Source organism: Canis lupus, chromosome 4, assembly GCF_011100685.1.
Source record: "Canis lupus familiaris isolate Mischka breed German Shepherd chromosome 4, alternate assembly UU_Cfam_GSD_1.0, whole genome shotgun sequence".
In the NCBI taxonomy this organism is placed as follows: Eukaryota; Metazoa; Chordata; class Mammalia; order Carnivora; family Canidae; genus Canis; species Canis lupus.
In genome coordinates this window covers 44,122,034-44,128,229 of record NC_049225.1, presented here as the reverse complement: position 1 = coordinate 44,128,229, position 6,196 = coordinate 44,122,034, and positions in this window count along the sequence as shown.

Below are 6,196 nucleotides of genomic sequence, written 5' to 3'. Positions count from 1 at the left end.
ATGCTGACCAGTCTTCAGCTTCCTGAGATAGTAACTATGTAGTTATTTCATCTTTAAAATATTGTCTTACCAGACATGAATATCATTAGGTAACAGATAATACCAGAAACTTTACTTTAGGAAATAATAGAGCTCTGATTAGCCTGTTTTTAATGTCCTAGTCTTTGGGAGAAAATGGAAGACTGTCAGGAAACACAGCTAGAATTACCATTGTAGGGGTTGGGGAGGGGATATGATTGGGGAAGGGGAGAGTGAGTACTGGCAGCCCAGACCTCTGGATGAAGGAAGGTTTGAGGCAGCCTTGTATCAGCACTGGGTTGAGAGTCCTGGGGTATAGAAATATTTCAGCCAACAGTTCTAGTGTGACTTTCTTTGGTTTTCTGTCAATCCCATAAAAGTGAAGGTGAGGGGAGGGGTCAAACCAGAACATTTCTAATGTTCCTGCATTTCGGCTCTGACATCTGATAATTCTGACCTGCATGTGACCAGAGCCCCAGAAAACTTGTCATGTTCTTCACTACAACCATCCTTTAGTAATTGGCTGGATGCTAGATTCTAATTGTCTTTATGTCGTTGAGCTCTATTTTAATCCCATTGCTGTTGGAAAGGATATTTCCATTCTAAAATGCACTGTTTCAATTCTTTGAAATTTGTTGAGACTTGCTTTATAACCCAGAAGTTTAGTTTTTATAAATGTTTCACATATACTTGAAAAGAATGTGATGTCTGCAATTTGTTGGATACACTCTCCTATATAGTTCTTTAAATCTTCTATCTAGACTTCTGCAAAAATGTAGTTAGGAACTTAAGAAGTCTGCCTTCCGTTAAAAGAATGAAAAACTGGCAAAAATTATAGTCAACTTTTTCAGAGCTCTGGAAACTAAAAGCTTGCAGACCAGTGTGACACAAGAAGAAACAGCTGAATCTTGGTAAGAACAGCGTAGTGGCATTTTTAACTTGCCCTAGTCTCATCCTCCTCTCCTTACCTTAGCAAAGGCCTTGAAGATAACAGCCACATTCCCTATGAGTATATCACTACTACAGTGAGTGTAATGGAACTATTTTGCAAAAAATTTTACTTGTTTCTTTTGTACTGCCTGGTGGCTTCTTGGAATACAATTTCTTTTTTTTTTTCTTTTTTTAATCTTTTTTTTTAAGACTTATTTATTTATGATAGACATAGAGAGGCAGAGACACAGGCAGAGGGAGAAGCAGGCTCCATGCCAGGAGCCGGGATCCCCGGACTCCCGGATCGCACCCTGGGCCAAAGGCAGGCACGAAACTGCTAAGCCACCCAGGGATCCCCTTGGAATACAATTTCAAAGAGTTTGCCTTTCTCTTACCTAACTCAGAACTCTCCGGTACTGAAGTAGTTACACACCCTAGAGGTCATTTGTCAAAAGCACAGGCAAATGTATTAGTTGTTGCTGGCTGGGGAATGGATAACAGTTGGGGAAAAAATAGATTAACCAAAGAGCTTGCAAAGAGGCTGGGGAATGCGATGCTTTGGTGTATAGGAGTTATAAAAGCTCTGACATATTGCTGGGTATCTAGAAAGCCATGCTCATTCATGTCCAGGGCTGTGCACATACTCTGCAAAAGCTTTAAAAGATCCACCTCCAGCTGATTTTAAGGCTCTGTGCAAGCAAGAAGTAAATACTAAGGCAGAGCTGTGAACTTCCTGGTTGAGTGTTGAAAGTTTTACAAGCATTGCACAGAGCTCATCTGCAAGACTGGAAGATATTTTGGATTTTAGGCATTTAAGGAAACCTCTGTCCAACCACTAGCTAACCTAAGCTAATAGAGACTTCAGTAGCCATACATAACAATACACACCTTATAAAATTAATTGAGAAATGTTAATGACCATGCACATCAACAAACCCTGGGATGAGGAGGGTAGTACCTGATTTACAGAGTTGTGACGTTAGAATGTTCAAGATGTCCAGTATTTAACAATAAAATTACAGGGCATGTAAGAAAATATGGCCTATACCTAAGGAAATAATGGCAATTGTCCCCCAGGAATCCCTGACATTGAACATGCAAGACAATGATTTAATTGGCTTAAAGAGCTAAAGGCAACCGTAAGAATGCTATCTTACCAAATAGAGGATGGGAATAGAGATAGAAATAAGAATTGTGGAACTAAAAAAGCATAACTGGAATAAAAGATTGACTTAGTGGTGCCCAACAGCGGAGTTGAGCAGATAAAAGGAAGAATCGGTGCACTTGAAGATAAGCCAACTGAAATCCAGTCAGAGTAACAATAATTTCTTAAAAGAAGGAACAGAGCTTAAGAGATGTGTGGGACACCATCAAAAAGGCTAGCATATGTATAATGGGAGTCCCAGAGTAGAGAGGCAGAAAATATTTGAAGAAATAATAGCTGAAAACTTAAATTTGATGAAAAACAAATCTACACATTGAAGTTCAGTGAAGTCTAAGGAATAAACTCAGATCCATTCTTAGGCACATGATCAAACTGTTGAAAGAGAATCTTGAAAACGAGAGAAGCAACTCATGTGCAAGGGATCTTCAATAGGATAAAAGCTACTTTCTCCTTAGAAACCATGGGGACCAGCAGACAATGGAATGATATTGAAAGAGGCGAAAGAAAAAAACTCTATTAACTGTGACTTATAGAAAATCTACTTCAAAAATGATGATACATGATGGAATATTCTTTGGCCATAAAAAATGAAATCTTGCCATTTACAGCAACATGGATGGAACTAAAGAGTGTATTGTTAAGCAAAATGAGAGAAAGACAAATACCATATGATTTTACTCATGAGGAATTTAAGAAACAAAATGAGCAAAGAAAAGGAAAAAAAAAAAAAAAACAAGCAGAATCAGCTATAGAGAACAAACTGATGGTTACCAGAAGGGGGCGGTGGGGGGGGGGGAATAGGTGATGGGGACTGAGGAGTGCACTTGTCATGATGAGCACTGGGTGATGTATGGAATTGCTGAATCACTATATTGTATGTTGGAAACTAATACGATACTATGTTAACTCTGTGGAAGTTTAAAATAATTTTTTTATAAATAAATAGCTCCCCCCCCATGAAGATGAAACATTCTCAGTAAACAAAAATGTCAAGTTTGTCACTAGTAGACCATCCCTACAAGAAATAAATGCTAAACACTAAAATGTAAGGACATTAAATAGTATTGCAAATCCACACAAAGAATGCCAGTGAAGGTAACTATTTAGATAAATATAAAAGGCAGTACTAATGTATTTTTTGTAACTTTTTTACTCAAAACACAGCTGCATAAAACTATAACTAAATCTAGGCCGCCTGGGTGGCTCAGTGATTTAGCGCCTGCCTTTGGCCCAGGGCGTGATCCTGTTGTCCCCGGATCGAGTCCTGCGTCAGGCTCCCAGCATGGAGCCCGTTTCTCCCTCTGCCTGTGTCTCTGCCTCTCTCTCTCTGTCTCTCATGAATAAATAAAATCTTTAAAAAAATAATAAAGATTTTATTTATTCATGAGAGATAGAGAGAGGCAGGCTCCATGCCGGGAGCCCGACACAGGACTCGATCCGGGGACTACAGGATCACGCCCTGGGCCAAAGGCAGGTGCTGAACTGCTGAGCCACCCAGAGATCCTCTAAATAAAATCTTTAAAAGAAAAAAAAAACTATAAATCTGTTTATGAGCATACAATATTTAAAGATGTAAATTGTGACAAAAACAAAATGGGGACAGACATAGCTAAGATTTTGTATACTGCCTCAAACATTAAGGAGCTCCCAGCTGAAGTGGAGGCAGCATGCCATGAGTAAAGGGTACCAGAAAGGCCCAGAGTGGGAAACCTCAATTATACCTGAAATATTCAGATCCACTTGTTACCATTATAAGGAATGTTTTCAAACTTCTGCAAATGCTTTCAAGAACCAGATTATATATTAATAAATAGATTAGTGAATTGCATTATTTGAAAAGGACTAAGCATCCAATCATGAACTCTGTGGTGTGGCAAAAGGACTTCCTTCCAAACCACTTTCTTCAGAATAGATCAGAACAAGAATTCTTCACTTTAGAAAGGAGTAAAAAGCCTCCAACATGGTAGTATGAAGTGGAACAGTAGGAGGAAGTTGTATCCTTGGAGACTAGAGACTTGAATAGAGATATATAGGGCAGAGTCTGTACAGTTAACCTGGGGAACAAAAGATAACCAGAGACAAACATTTTCGTAAATTTCAGAAAATTTGAGTTTCTAGTTTGGGGCATAAAGATACCCATACAGGATTGCTCCCTGTGTTCTATAAGGGAAAGAGAAGGACAGGCCCCATCCTCAGGTAATTCTTAATGGAACATAGAGTTTAGATGCACAATAGAGACCTCAGTTGATTGAGAGGCTACCACGAAGAATGCCAGGCTGAGTCTCCTGTGTTGGTGTCTGACACAGGAGGAGTCCAGAAATGTCATTTAAGTACCTTTGCAGGGATCCCTGGGTGGCGCAGAGGTATTAGCGCCTGCCTTTGGCCCAGGGTGCGATCCTGGAGACCCGGGATCAAATCCCACGTCGGGCTCCCAGTGCATGGAGCCTGCTTCTCCCTCTGCCTATGTCTCTGCCTCTCTCTCTCTCTCTCTCACTGTGTGCCTATCATAAATTAAAATAAAATAAAATTAAAAAAAAAAAGTACCTTTGCAGCCTGGGTATAGAGCGGGATAGAGCCTGTGCTAGACCACCTTCTGGGAGACCCCTGCTTTTTTTTTTTTTTTTTTTTTAAGATTTTTATTTATTCATGAGAGAGAGAGAGAGAGAGAGGCAGACTCCATGCAGGGAGCCCAACGTGGGACTCGATCCCAGTTCTCCAGGATCAGGCCCTGGGCTGAAGGTGGCGCTAAACCACTGAGCCACCCAGGCTGCCCAACCCCTGCTTTACTTAGATCACCACCATTTGCTAACTTCCTTAGGTAAAAAGGAATGGTGACAATGATGCAATCTTCCCTCACTCCCAATTGGCTCTTTCAACATTGCTTCTACCTTCCGCAGTAAGCACTAGATGTAATTATGAAACTAAATTTAATAAAATAGGTTCTTTAAGGAAAAGAAATTCTCTTTGTCAAAACCCGTAGAATATATAACACCAAGAGTAAGCCTCAGTATAAACTATGGACTTTAGTTGATAAAGATATATCGATGTAGGCTCAATGATAGGAACAATGTACCTCTGGCAGAGGATGTTGATAGGGAGCCTGTGCATGTGTAGGATTGAGGTTATATGGGAATTCTGTACGTTGTACCTCAATTTGTGAACCTAAAACCGCTCTAAAATATAGTCTATTTAAATAAAAGGGGGGTGCCTGGGTGGCTTAGTTAAGTGCCTTCAGCTCAGGTCATGATCTCAGGGTCCTGGGATCAAGTCCCACATTGGGTTCTCTGTTCAGCAGTGACTCTGCTTCTCCCTTTTCTTCAATCTCTGTGATCGGTCTCACTCTCTCAAATAAATAAATAAAATATTTAAATAAATTAAATAAATAAACAAAATCTAAGCATGAACGAATGAATGAATGAATGGATGGATGGATGGATGGGATTGTGTAAGGGCTCTCAGCTAATTTTGATCTTGAGCTTCTAGACCAGCATACTTTCTTTGCTTTGTTTTGTACAAAGAATGTGCCAAATATCAAGGGCAAATTCAATAGAGAGTTTGAGTCAACTACTCAAACTCCTAATTTTGAAAAAGTGGTGTGGTTTTTTGTTTTTTGTTTTCAAAATAAATATTGGCTCATGGTTAGAAAGTCAGGGTCTGAGCATTGTAGCCTAGTTGAAATCTATGTATTTCCTGTCTAGATCACTGCCTTAGTGTATTACCAAAGAAAGTGCAACCTATTTTTCTGAAGCTGGAATGTAAAGTTTTGGGGTTTTTTAAAATATTTTATTTATTCATGAGACATAGGCAGAGACATAGGCAGTGGGAGAAGCAGTAAGCTTGATGTGGGACTCGATCCCAGGACGCCGGCCGGGATCATGGCTTGAGCCAAAGGCAGATGCTCAACCACTGAGCCATCCAGACATTCATGGAATGCAAAGTTTTTTTTTTTTTATTATTTTCCTCCTTACATTTTCTTTGTTTCTGTAGATACTCAAATTGTTTTACTCAAAATTTGGTTCAGATGTAATATTATAGTTATTCTTTTAAACAATAATGTTGGGCAGCCCAGGTGGCTCAGTGGTT